Raw genomic sequence first — 14,420 nt, 5'->3', positions numbered from 1 at the left:
TTCCTGACTGGTCAATCCCTGTGCAGTTCTGAGCACCTCCCACTGTCCTCTGTCAGCACAGTGAAGTCTTCGAAAGGAGGTGTGTATTGAGCTGGACAGTCTAGCTTAGGCTGCAGTAACAAACAACCTTCAAACCTCAGTACTTAAACAATAAGGTTGTTATTTCCTCAAACTATATATCCAGGAAGGGTTGGCTGGGGGCTCTGCTCTACACTGTCCTCACTCTGGGACCCAGGCTGGTGGAGTAGCCACCATCTACTGATTGCTCATATAGAAGAAAAGACGACGATTCACACTGGCTCTTAAAGTCCCCTACTGGAAGTAAGGTATTGCTTTAGCTCACATTTTATTAGATGAAGCAAGTCACATGGCCATACATAACTCCAAGGGATGGGAGGCTGTGATAGACTGTATTATTGCCAAAATGTTTGCTGTCTCTCCCTGTTATCCTCTCCCCACTGACATCAGGCTTGGCCATGGGACTTGTTTTAGCTACTGATTTTTAGTAGAAATGTGCCATGAGGGTCTGCTCCTTCAGCCTGAATCCTGGAATGATGGAACAGAGCCAGAGCTGACCCACAATGGGAGCATAAGATGAGTGAGAAACAAATCTTTATAGTTATGAACTTGTATGATTTGGGCATGCTTTGTTATTGGGGCATAACTTAGCTTAAATGGATTGATTCAGTGGGGAAGTGTAATTTTACCAATTACAAGAGAATTGCGAATAGCCGATGGACAGCTCTAATGACTACCACCCAGAGCCATTTGAGTTGGACGTCATTGGAGATGAACAGTAGCTTAGCAGGCTGGAGGGAAAGGGTTTCAGGCAGAAGGAAACTTCTGCAAAGGTTTGTAACAGAGAGGGATGTGATAAGTGGGCTGGGTGGGACTGGAGAGTCTTCTGAGGTTGGTTGTGTGGTGGGAAGGGGGAGACTGGCAAGGACAGATGAGGCCATTATATTCCCCCAAGACTGGCTGTTTGCCCTGGTCTCCATCAGACCCAGATCTGAGGTCATCCTTCGAGATGACTTCTGTGAGTTCTGGAAGCCATTTTGTTGGGTGAGGTCCTGCTTCTCTCTGACCTTCAGGTTTCCATCTGTAAAACCAACATAATAATATTCACTTTGCAATGTTGTGACTATTCAGTGACTATTTTAACTACTAGTGGAAGAAGCCTGGGATCTGGAATCATACAGACCCGTGTTTGAATCCGGATCTGCCACTTACTGAGAACCTCAGGAATTTTTTGCTGTTGTTTTTTAAAAAAATTTTTAGGAATTTTTTTTTTTTTTTTTTTTTTGTGGTACGCGGGCCTCTCACTGTTGTGGTCTCTCCCGTTGCGGAGCACAGGCTCCGGACGCGCAGGCTCAGCGACCATGGCTCACGGGTGCAGCCGCTCCGCGGCATGTGGGATCTTCCCGGACCGGGGCACGAACCCGTGTCCCCTGCATCGGCAGGCGGACTCTCAACCACTGCGCCACCAGGGAAGCCCAGGAATTTTTTTTAAACATCTGTGAGCCTCTGATTTCTCATCTGTAAAACAGAGATGGTACACAACACTGTAAATCAACTATACTCCAATAAAAATTAACTTTAAAAAATAGAGATGGTAATTAGTGCTTCATGGGGTTGTCATGAGAACTATAAGAAACAGTGAAACTATGCAATGCATAGTAGGAGTTCCATAAATATTCATTAACCCAACTGCAGGGCTCATAGAAATGTTGGGTCTGACTTATCTTTCTTTGATTCTAGACTTGCTACAAACCAGATGGTTTTGATGCATTTAAGGCAAGAGAATGTGCGCGGCACGAAGCTTCATGGCCTTTAACAGCACAGTTAAAGAAAACCTGAGGTATCCTGGCATTTAACCACATGGCCATCCCAGGATCTAATAGGACCTAACCCCAGTTATTCACCAAGGTCGCACCCTGCATTTCAATCCCATTCCGAGTCCATAGGGTCAAACTATGAATGTTCCAGAAGAAATGTGCATATGATCAGGCAGGCTGTGCTGAGAGTCATGTACTCACCTGACCTCTGCACGAGCAAGTCCCAGCTCTCAGAGAAAGGTAGGGCTGTCAGAGCCATCTGCGGAGCACCTGCTTGTACTAAACTGTGTACCAGCCTTTAGAGGCCAGGTCCTCAGATCCCAGTAATTTAAACCAACAGGGTTTAAGCTAAGATCTTTATTTGGTTGTCTCATTCAGTCCTCAAAATAGCCCTAGTGTCCTATCCTAATATTATTTCCATTTTTCAGATGAGGACATAGAGGATCAAAAAGGTAAAATAGGGCTTCCCTGGTGGCGTAGTGGTTGAGAGTCCGCCTGCCGATGCAGGGGACGCGGGTTTGTGCCCCAGTCCGGGAGGATCCCGCATGCCGCGGAGCGGCTGGGCCCGTGGGCCGTGGCCGCTGAGGCTGCGCGTCCGGAGCCTGTGCTCCACAACGGGAGAGGCCACAACAGTGAGAGGCCCGCGTACTGCAAAAAAAAAAAAAAAAAAAAAAAAGGTAAAATAATTTGACCAGAGATGGAATTCAGATGAAGACCTTAAATTGTCTCATTACACTGCTTCTTGGGTTTTACGGTTGAGAGACTCAAAACCTGAGAGGGCAGACTTACTCAAGTCACACGGCCTTGTTAGCTAATCTCCATGTCAGCACCATGTCACAGGTCTCCTGATTCCTAGAAAGAATGAGTTCTGAGTTTATGAATGTACATAATTTATAAACCAGATGCCATCAAATCTCAATGTTTACACTATGATCTCTTTGGTCACATCCAAGCTTAAAACATCATCCTCCCTCCCAAAGATATGACACATAATTGACTATATTTTAATGTGTTTTATGGATTGTTTAAAAGCATATATTTGACACTTTAAATCATTTCATGTTTATATCGGTTAGAAGTGAGGTTCTAAATACATTTTATTTTCCAAATTGCTCACCTGCTGTCCGAACACCATTTGTTCTATAAATTTTTTTTTTGTTTTTTCGATGATTGGTGATTTTTTTTTAAACAATTTAAAAAAATTTTTTATTTATTTTTGGCAGCTTTGGGTCTTCGCTGCTGCACGCGGGCTTTCTCTAGTTGCGGTGAGCGGGTGCTACTCTTTGTTGCGGTGCACAGGCTTCTCATTGCGGTGGCTCCTCTTGTTGCAGAGCATGGGCTCTAGTAGTTGCAGCACACGGGCTCAGTAGTTTTGCCACGACGGCCCTAGAGTGGGCAGGCTTCAGTAGTTGTGGCACGCGGGCTCTGTAGTTGTGCTGCACAGGTTTAGTTGCTCCGCGGCATGTGGGATCTTCCCAGACCAGGGCTCGAATCCGTGTCCCCTGCATTGGCAGGCGGATTCTTAACCACTGCACCACCAGGCAAGTCCCTGGTGATGTGTTAAATTCTTTTGTTCTGAGCTTTGTTTCTGGCCTGTCCGTTCTGTCCCATTGATTTTTCTCTTCTTGATCCTGAACAGGTTGTAGAAGCTGACAGATTTTGATATATATCCTAGATCTTAAGTGTCTTAGCTGTGACATCCTATATTTACTTATTCTACAAATATTCACTGAAGCAAATTCTGTGCCAAGTCTTATACTAGTGTGCATCACTGGAGACCCAGAAATGCAGAAGATGTGTTCCCTGTCTTCAAGCTATCATAATGTGGTGGGGACAATTCATAGGGACAGAAGGGCAAGCACAAATGCCAACAGTAATAGTGAAGCACTTCATGTACATTATCTCACTTAATCCTCATCACTGCCACTTGAGGTCACTGCCCCTCATTTCTCAGAGGAGGGAACTGAGGCTCAGAGCTGTCAGGTAATTTGCCCACGGCCCCACAGTTAGTGAGTAGTAAGCCAGGGTGATTTCAAGCCCAGGAGATTAACACCTCTGCTATACCAGGTCACTTGGCAAACAGGAGGAAAGGAAGAGTACTGTCCGAGTCACACAGCAGGTTATTTTCCGGGTAGAGACTCACTTCTTTGCCACCCAGACATAAGAGACTTGCCATCTCTGCCATCCTTGGGTCCTGCCCACCCTGCCGCCCAGGCAGGGCTGGCAGAAGAGAAGAGTCAGGGCAGGAGCCGGCTCCTTGATGAACTGCCTTCCTGGAACAGGCCAGGAGGCTCTGGTCACAGCACAGAGGTGGGGTGTATGCCTGTGGGGAGTGTCAGCTGGCATCCAGGGGCAAGGCAGCCCCAAAGTGGTGGCTTCAGCCTGAAAGGGCCAGCAGGTCACAGCGACCTCAGCAGCTCACATGTACAGGGAGGGTGCGGCCAGGGAGGAGGGACGTGACCGGACACTGAGTGACACAGATAGCCTCATTTTTCCATCTATCAGGGTGACTAAGACACTCTTTTTGCAACTCAGCAACCTCTTCCATCAAGGGCTAAGCTCCCCCAAGAAAGTCAGAAAGACTTGCAGGCTCTTTCTGCCTTGGCCACATACCTCCCCCAAGGGCATAAATTACAGAAATAGCCACTGGCATCAATGAGGAGGAGAGAAGAAGGGACAAAAATAGACCATATCTCAAAACAGACTGATGGGGCTTCCCTGGTGGCACAGTGGTTGAGAGTCCGTCTGCCGATGCAGGGGACACGGGTTCGTGCCCCGGTCCGGGAGGATCCCACATGCCGCGGAGCGGCTAGGCCCGTGAGCCATGGCCGCTGCGCCTGCGCATCCGAAGCCTGTGCTCCGCAACAGTAGAGGCCACAGCGGTGAGAGGCCCGCATACCGCAAAAAAAAAACAAAACAAAACAAAAAAAAACAGACTGACGTTCAGGTCACAGCTGAAGCCATTCATTCTTGGGATTGAGTCTCAACTGTGCTGCCTCCCAACGGTGAGAACTTGGGTGAGGTACACCTGCCCTCGGAGCCTCAGTGACCACATCTGCGAAATGGGAATAATTTATACAGTACTTCTGCCCACACCACCCCCCACCCTCGGCACAGTGCCTGGCACGTGGTAGTTGCTTAACGAGCACATGTTGCATGAGTTCGTACTTGTCTCCCTCTGGTTCAGTTGAGTAGGAGCTTCACACGGCAGGGATTTTGGTTTGGACTGTTCACTGCTGTTTCCCCAGCACCCAAGCTAGAGCCTGGCACAGAGTAGGTGCTGGAGAAATCTTTGTTGAATGATTATAGAATAAGTAACCTAGAGCCTTCCCTGGCCCAACAGACTTCTCCTTCCTGCTGAGGAGAGGGGCGTAAGTCGAAAGGGAGTAGAGAAAAGTGGTTAAAAGCAAAGCTCCCTGGACTTGGGAGACCTGGGCTCAGATTCTGTCTTTGTCATGTACTTGCTGTGTGACCTTGAGCCAGTGACTTCCTATTTCTTTTTTTTATTTTTTAAATTTTATTTATTTTTAGCTTTAGTGGGTCTTTGTTGCTGCGCTTGGGCTTTCTCTAGTTGTGGTGAGGGGGGCTACTCTTTGTTGGGGTGCGCGGGCTCCTCATTGCGGTGGCTTCTCTTGTTGCGGAGCACAGGCTCTAGGCGCACAGGCTCAGTAGTTGTGGCTCACGGGCTCAGTTGCTCTGAAGCATGTGGGATCTTCCTGGACCAGAGATCGAACCCGTGTCCCCTGAACTGGTAGGTGGATTCTTAACCACTGCGCCACCAAGGAAGTCCCTGACTTCCTCTTTCTGAGCCTTCATTTCTCCATCTTTAAGATGGGACTTAAGAGTTATTGTGAGGATTAGCCGAGATAACCCACTTCCCAGGCTTCCCTCCCTCTTCCCCTGTCCTGGCAGGACTGCCAAGACCCCTTCACGGTGGCTGACCTGGGCATACTGGCCAGCTGCCATCGGGCCTTCCGCCAGGCCCTGCCGCAGGTCTCACCCTTCTGTGAGGTGAAGTGCAACAGTAGCCCCTGGGTGCTGCATGTCCTGGCCACCCTGGGCACCAGCTTTGACTGTGCCGGCCAGGTGGGTCTGGGCCTGCTAAGGGTCAGGCTGGATCAGCCAGGTAGGGGTTGAATCCCACTGAGCTGCGGGTCATGCATAAGCTTCCCCTTGTCCTGTTGAGCACTTTCTGTGCCAAGCGCTGTGTGAAGGGCCTCACACGGATTTCTGTCCTTGATCCTCCCAACAGCTCGACGAGGTGGCCAGGGGTATCCCCCCTTCATTTAAGGAGGAAACGGACTTAGGTGAATGACTGAGCCTGACCCAAAGGCTGTGCTCTTTCCTTACACTGGGGAGTAGAACATTCTGGAGATTTCTTAGCAGAAAGGGATTCACGGTGTTGAGACAGGTTAGAGCAGGAACTCAATTGGCGGGAATGATATCCCTGGAGATGGGGATTTTTTTTTTTTTTTTTTGTGGTACGCAGGCCTTTCACTGTTGTGGCCTCCCCCATTGCGGACCACAGCCTCCGGATGCGCAGGCTCAGCGGCCATGGCTCACGGGCCCAGCCGCTCCACGGCATGTGGGAACTTCTTGGACCAGGGCACGAACCCGTGTCCCCTGTATTGGCAGGCGGATTCTCAACCACTGCGCCACCAGGGAAGCCCAAGATGGGGATATTTTACTAAGCCTCCCTCCTTCCCTTTCTGAGGATCCCTCAGCTAAGCAGGATTAAATGCACCAGCTGCCTACAGGCAGCCACCCTGATTTCTTCTCCCATGGGACCAGAGTTTATTGGAAAGGGGTTGGTTCTGAGCTAGAACTATCAGCATCTGGAACAGTGCCTGGCACATTGCAGGGACTCAGTCACAGGCACCTCATGGTCCCATCCAGTGGGAGCAAAGGAGTGGGTCCCCAGCTGGGCTCTTGGCCATGCCAGGTGGAGCTGGAGCAGGTGCTGGGCCTGGGCATGGCCCCTCGTGCATCATCTATGCTTACCCCTGCAAGGCTGTCCCCCACATCGAGTGCGCCGCTTGCCATGGGGTGAAGCTCCTGGTCTTTGACATCGAGAAGAAACTCACTGAGGTGGCCCAGGACCACCCGGGGCCAGGTGTGACCGGCAGGGGTGTGCAGGCAGCTGGGGTGACAGTCAGGGGGCTGGGGACAAAGGCAACGTAATGAGCAAATTACCCAACACAGTACTTACCCAACAAACATTGGTCTAAGACAAATGAAGAGGTGGACCTGCAAGTCCCAGCCTGGTTTAAGGGGGTCTGGCAGCTGGTGGTACGTGGGAGCTCTATTGCATTTGGACTGAGACAGCCCAGGTTCAAATCCCAGCTCGGTCATTTACCTGATATATGTATTGGGCAAGTCTCTGAACATTTCTAACACTTGGCTCCTTCATTTTCAAAATGGAGGCGTGTTGCCTGGCACACAGTAGGTGTACTATACCGACGCTGTATCTGTTTTCTACACTCCCTTCCCTGGGTGTAAATGAGGAAGAGGTAAATGGATACACATGTGTGCTCTTGGGCTGGTGATGGAGGTGGAGACTCGGTGGTATTGGACACCCTACTGGATCTGGGGGCCCGCTGGCCCTGGAAAGAGGGTGGGAAGCAGTGGTCTAGGCCCCCTGGCATCTCGGCTGAGTGCCCTTTCCTTGCCCTCCCCATTCACTGTGTCCCTTGCCCAGGCTGGTCCTCCAGCTGCAGACCAAAGACAACCAGAGCACCGCCCCCTGAGCGCCAAGTTTGGGGCCAGCCTGGAGGTGTGTGGGCACCTGCCCATGTCTGCCAGAGACCTGGGGTTGGCGGTGGCGGGAGTCGGGTGAGGGAGGCTGAACACTCCAGAGCTGGGGGCGGGAGCCCTGGGGTCTAGTCCTGCCCTCGGCAAGCTGCAGCCCCTCTCTGGGCTTGTGGGACCCCATCTGTCAAAAGAGGAAGGATGGGATATGAAGTTTACTTAGGTCCTCCTGCTCCAAGGCACTGGGGTTTGGGGTCTGGTCATGAAATGTCCCTGAGAGGAAGAGGAAACCAGGTGGCTGTGCCGCCGCTGGGGTGTGTGTGCGGGTGTGTGTCACGTGGACCCCCGGGTCTGGAGGTGAGGGCCCCCCATGGTGCCTTCATCCATAGGTCAGCCCGAGTGTGCCGGTGTCTGTGAGCTCACAGCTGGGCCGGCACAGTCAGGGATGTTTCCAGGTGTTGGTTTCTGCATTTGGCCCCGGTGGCTCTGTGTCTTATATATGCCAGTGCATCTCTCTCTGTGATTATCCGCGGTCTTTGTGACTTTATGGTTCAGAATATATGAGGCCATAGGTTTCTGCACGCATTTCTCCTGAGTTACACGCACGGACCGTGCTCAGCTTCCACATGGGATCCGACTGCCAGACACCCCAGAGCCTCGTGCGGGCTGACGCTGACTGCCGGCACATGTTCGAGATGGGCTGCAGGGTTGGGCAAGACATGAGCCTCCTGGCTATTAAAGGGAGCTTCCCAGAGTGAAGGGTTTGGGCCCCAAGTTTGAGGAGGTGAGCTGGTACCTGTGCTCAGGGAGATCACAGGGTGTGCCCGGGCATGTGCACGAGTGTGGGTGTCTGTGTACACGTACATGTGTTTGTGTGTCCACCTCTCTTTGGGCCTCTGCGTGTACCAGGTGTGCATGTGTGGTTTGGTTCCAACCAAAAGCAGACCCTGAGACAAAAACTTGGGTGCTAGTAGTTTCTTTGGGAGGCACCAATGAGGAAATCAGGAGAGTGAGACAGAAGGGAAGCAAGTCAAAAAAAGAAACGGTCAAGCTGGTTACCACCGTGGGCATCTGGACCAGCCCCGCTGGGGATCATCTGCGGAACCAGAATCATCCACCAGAGGACAGGGAGCTGGGGCCTTTGTCCATCAACTCCTGAAGTTGTGGGCAAGGGATGGTAATTCCCCCACACCCAAGCTGGTTTCTGGTGAAGCTGGAGAAAATCGCCAGGGAGAGAAGAAGGTGTAGGTATGTGTATATGTGTGTTTGTGTGGGTACATGTTTCCCTGGGTCCGTGTGTAGAAATGTGTATATCTATTAAATAACTATTCTCAGTCTGTCCCATGATCCAGCAACCAGAACCGTAATACCTGACCCAGTGGGGCCTCCGGGACCCTCCTCCAGATGAAGGTAGTTGTCCCTCCAAGTAGGTTGACGCTCAGGCCATATTGTTTGTAAATATGTTGACTTTCACTCCCAGCCAATGAATGTCTTAGCATGTGCACAAATTTGCTTGTGTATACATGTGTGTCTGCATGGGTGTGTGTGTAAGTGTTTCTGGGTGTCTCTGGACATGTGTCTTCGTGTGTGTACTTGTCCCTCCTCCCATCAAGCTCGCATGCTGGAAACAGAGGTGCTCTAAGAGCAGAGGTTACAAACGAGACCTCTGGGCTTGTTTGGCTCCCACAATAGTTACAAATTTTAGTTGCCAATAGTCTTTGTTTTAAAATAGACGCATTTCACAAATGCCTGAATTCCTCTGGCCCTCTCAAAAATTTGAGAGAGCTGATGATATAGAAGTACAGTCCATCTTGGCAACAAGTAAATCAAATTTATGGCTCATGTCCAGTATCTGACGGATCTGTGGGACTGGGAGTGTAGCTGCCCTCTTTGCAGAGGCATTGACTCTCCAGTTTGTTGTAAGACTTAACTGGCCCATTTTCTCATTTATGTTACCTGCTCGGCCCCTTAGGTAACTGAGCTTTCAACCTCTGCTTTATAGCAATAATCGGAGCCAACAGCCTCATACTTTACAGATGAGGAACTGAGGTCTCATGTGTGGGCAGGCCCGACTCTGTCAGGCTGGGCAGTGGAGGGATAAGTCCCAGCTAGTGCACACACCCGTGCCCCTCCAAGTGGTCCGATAGCTTCCGGGTGAGCCGGTGAAGGGGAACAGACCAGACCTCGGTCTTTTCTGTCTTCCATCCCTTTCTTCGCTTCCCCTGTATCCTTGCAGGAACTCTGCCCCGATCTGCCCCTCTTCCCATGCACCCTCTACAGATATCTCCCCTGGACATATGGGGAGCAAAGTGTGGATTGGGGTAACGGGTGGCAGCCAGAGAAGCTAGAGGAGCCCAATGACCCCACTCAAACAAGGTTATCTCATGGACGCATCGCAGAACATCAAATTCCCCATCTGCAAAGTATCTTGGTTCTGCCCAGTCAGACACTCAGGGGTATAAGTAGGCTCTGGGAAAATGTAAGTTAAATCAAGATGGAAGACATTTCCATGAGTTTTCTTTGCTTCGGGAGGATGGGCAGGTCTGAGTATATGACTCATGGGTCTCCAGGCCTAATCAGCCTGTAACAGACCCTAAACAAGAAGACCTTTGCTTTTTATTCTCCACAGTAAGAAGTCTCCATCACTTGAATCATGGGAAATTCTTTAAAAACAAAAAACACTAGGTTTTCATCCTCAAGAAAATACTGAAGATCCAGGAGAAGTGCTCCTATGTCCCTCAAGGCCATCCCGTGCTCTCTCTCCTGTGACATAATAAGAAATAGATATTTGGTCTCTCTCCCTAGTTTTCTAGCACAGCTCCTAAAACCCCTGGAATCTCTGAAGAGATGTGTCTTTTTGTATGTTAACGCAAGGGCCTCAGGATTTAATCAATCATGCCTACATAATGAAGCCTCCAAAATCCCCTAACTGGAGGGGTTCAGAGAGCTTCCATAGGTGAACATGAGGTGCTGGGAGGTTGGTGCGCCTGGACAGGGCACAGAAGCTCTGTGCCCCTTTCCACATACCTTGCTCTACACACCTCTTCCTTCTGGCTGTTCCTGAGCTATACTCTTGTATAACAAACTGGTAATCTAGTAAATAAACTGTTTTCTTGAGTTCTGTGAGTTGTTAGCAAAATATAAAACCCAAGGAGGGAGTTGTGGGAACCTCTGATTTGTGGCCAGTGCGTCAGAAGCACAGGTGACAACCTGGACTTTTGATTGGCATCTGCAGTGGAGAGGACAGCCTTGTGGGACTGAGCCCCTAACCTGTGGGATCTGACGCTTTCTCCAGGTAGATCGTGACAGGATTGAGTTAGATTGTAGGACAGCCAGTTGGTGTCTGCAGAGAATTAGAAAATTACTTGGTGTTGATGCAGAAAGCTCAGCCTCTGTGCACCAAACTGAATCTCAGGAACAGAGTTTTGGGTGAAGTAGAAAAGAATAGCTTTATTGCTTTGCCAGGCAAAGAGGGACACAGTGGGCTTGTGCCTCTTAAAATTTTGTGTCCCAACCTGGGAGGATTTGGAGTTTTATAGCAGTAGTTCAAGGGTGGGGTTGCTGACAAGATTAGGGTGTGTGCAGGGCCTGCACTCCTTTATTTATTTATTTTTAATTAATTTTAATTAGAGTATAGTTGCTTTACAATGTTGTGTTGTTTCTACTGTACAGCAAAATGAATCAGTTATACATATACATATATCCCCTATTTTGGGATTTCCTTCCCTTTTATGTCACCATAGTGCGTTAAGCAGAGTTCCCTGTACTATACAGTATGCTCTCATTAGTTATCTATTTTATACATAGTATCAATAGTGTATATATGTCAATCCCAATCTCCCAATTCCTCCCACCTTTCCCCCTTTCCCCCTTGGTATCCATACATTTGTTCTCTACATCTGTGTCTCTATTTCTGTTTTGCAAATAAGATCATTTCATCTCATCTCAGGTGGTCAGGTCTCCTAATCTTTTTTTTTTTTTTTTTTTTGCGGTACGCGGGCCTTTCACTGTTGTAGCCTCTCTTGTTGCGGAGCACAGGCTCCGGACGCGCAGGCTCAGTGGCCATGGCTCATGGGCCCTGCCGCTCCGCAGCATGTGGGATCTTCCCGGACCAGGGTACGAACCTGTGTCCCCTGCATCGGCAGGCGGACTCTCAACCACTGCGCCACCAGGGAAGCCCGGGTCTCCTAATCTGGATGGGCTTCTCTGGTCCCTTTAATCTGGCCTCAGGAGGTTTCTTGACTGCTCCTCCTTTTATTAGCAACTGTTCAGAATCTGCGCTTTGGAACTCAAGGAAGGTCATGGAGGCTGGAGTCTTGCCTTCAAATAAGAAATGGGGGACCAAAAGGCTTCTGTGCCCAGGAGCCCCACGGGGTCCTGCTCGGTTTCAGTGTGGAGCAACCCCCATATATCTGGTTACAGAAGTGTTCTGTGAGTGTAGAGAGAAAAAGAGTGTGGCTTTCTTTCATCATCCCTCTTCGACTGGACCCCTGCAGCTCTGGGCTCAGCAGGAGCACCCCTGAACCCACTTCTCTAACTGCCTCTTGCAGGCTGCTCCAGGCTGTTCTGGTTTCCTGCCCTCAGTCACTCTGAGCCTCCCCCCACCATCCCAGAGTGCAGCTCAGATCACACCATGGTGCTTTACAGACCTTTTCTGAAAGTTTGATGATGAATGGAATTACTGTGTGGAGAAGAAAACATATTAGGTTTCTAGGCAAGGGGCTTGGTTTTTCTGGGCCTTAGTTTCCTCATCTATGAAATGAAGATAATGACAGTGCTTTCCTTATCAGATGGACATGGGGAATGAATGAAAACATGCACATAAAGCATGGTGAGCTGGGACTTCCCTTGGTGGTGCAGTGATTAGGAATCTGCCTGCCAGTGCAGGGGACATGGGTTCGAGCCCTGGTCCGGGAAGATCCCACATGCCGCGGAGCAACTAAGCCCATGTGCCACAATTACTGAGTCTGCGGAGCCCACATGCCACAACTACTGAAGCCCATGTGCCTAGGGCCCGTGTTCTGCAACAAGAGAAGCCACTGCAATGAGAAGCCCCCTCACCGCAACTAGAGAAAGCCCGCACGCAGCAACGAATACCCAACACAACCATAAATAATAAATAAATAAATTTATTTATTTTAAAAAAAAGCATGGTGAGCAGTCAATAAAATCACCTCATTACACGTGTATGTCATTGACAAGTACTTATTAAGCATCTATTGTGTGCTGGGCCTTGCTGAGTGATAAGACAGAGCAGTGACTAAGGCTCCCCTTTTCAAATTTATAGTCCATTTGAGAAGTGCATCAGTTGGGATCTTACAGGAAAACAGAAAGGACCCCAGGTATTTCAAACAGAGAGGGATTTAATTGAGGAAATTAGCTGAGAGAAGGCTGGAAGTGCAAAAAAAGGAAAATGTGTTACCCAGTGTCTTAATTCCCCCAGGAGTTGACCCAGGGACAAGGATTTGAGTGCATACAGTTAATTTGGGAGCTGCAGGGGACACTAGCAGGGTGGTGGGGAAGTGAGATAGGGAAAGGAAGGCAGCCAATAAGGGGCAAAACACATGGCTATCACAATGGGTGATTAGTGTTCAATTCCACAGGCAACTCTGGGGTATAAAATACATGCCTCAGAGTCATCCCACATGAGGAGCAAGGGAGCTGGACTATTTAACCCCAACTCCCAAGAATCATTGTTTGAGGGCTCCTGGGCTCCTATCCGTCTCCCAGAGTAATGGAAATAAAAACAAAAATAAACAAATGGGACCTAATTAAACTCAAAACTTTTGCGCAGAAAAGGAAATCACAAACAAAACAAAAAGACAACCCACAGAATGGGAGAAAATACTCGCAAACGATATGACCGACAAGGTCTCCAAAATTTACAAACAGCTCATGCAGCTCAATATCCAAAAAACGAACCACCCATTATGAAAAAATGGGCAGAATAAACATATCTCCAAAGAAGACATACAGATGACCAAGAGGCACATGAAAAGATACTCAACATCACTAATTATTAGAGAAATGTAAATCAAAACTACAATGAGATATCACCTCACACCAGTCAGAATGGCCATCATCAAAAAATCTACAAACAGTAAATGCTGGAGAGGGTGTGGAGAAAAGGCAACCCTCCTACACTGTTGGTGGGAATGTAAATTGGTACAGCCGCTGTGGAGAACAGTATGGAGGTTCCTTAAGAAACTAAAAATACAGCTACCATATGATCCAGCAATCCCACTCCTGGGCATATATCCACAGAAAAACATGGTTCGAAAGGATACATGCACCCCAATGTTCATCGCAGCACTGTTTACAATAGCCAAGGCACAGAAGCAACTTAAATGTCTGGCAACAGCTGAATGGATAAAGAAGATGTGGTACATATATTCAGTGGAATATTACTCAGGCATAAAAAAGAATGAAATAATGCCATTTGCAGCAACATGGATGGACCTGGAAATTACCATATTCAATACTAAGTGAAGTAAGCCAGACAGAGAAAGACAAATATCATATGATATCCCTTATATGCGAAATCTAAAAAAAAATGATACAAATGAACTTATTTACAGAACAGAAACAGACTCACAGACTCTGAGAATGAACTTATGGTTACCAGGGGGGAAGGGTCGGAGGAGGGATAGATGGGGAGGTTGGGATTGACATGTATACACTGCTATATTTAAAACAGATAACCAACAAGGACCTACCGTAAAAAAGTAAATAAATAAAATAAATTAGTTAAAAAAACCCAAATGATACTAAAACAGAAGTATCAACCCCACATAAATCATTAGCAAATAAAATTGGTAGAAATAAATCATTACATTT

At 48.6% G+C, this 14,420-nt stretch overlaps 1 pseudogene; it reads left to right on the top strand.

Moving 5' to 3' along the window:
- Window positions 1-734: 734 nt before the first annotated feature.
- Window positions 735-14,420, top strand: part of LOC109550364 (antizyme inhibitor 2-like) — a 42,518-nt pseudogene continuing 28,832 nt past the window's right edge.

The sequence above is a fragment of the Tursiops truncatus genome, chromosome 1, assembly GCF_011762595.2.
Source record: "Tursiops truncatus isolate mTurTru1 chromosome 1, mTurTru1.mat.Y, whole genome shotgun sequence".
Taxonomy (NCBI): Eukaryota; Metazoa; Chordata; class Mammalia; order Artiodactyla; family Delphinidae; genus Tursiops; species Tursiops truncatus.
This window is presented reverse-complemented; position numbering and strand designations above follow the sequence as displayed.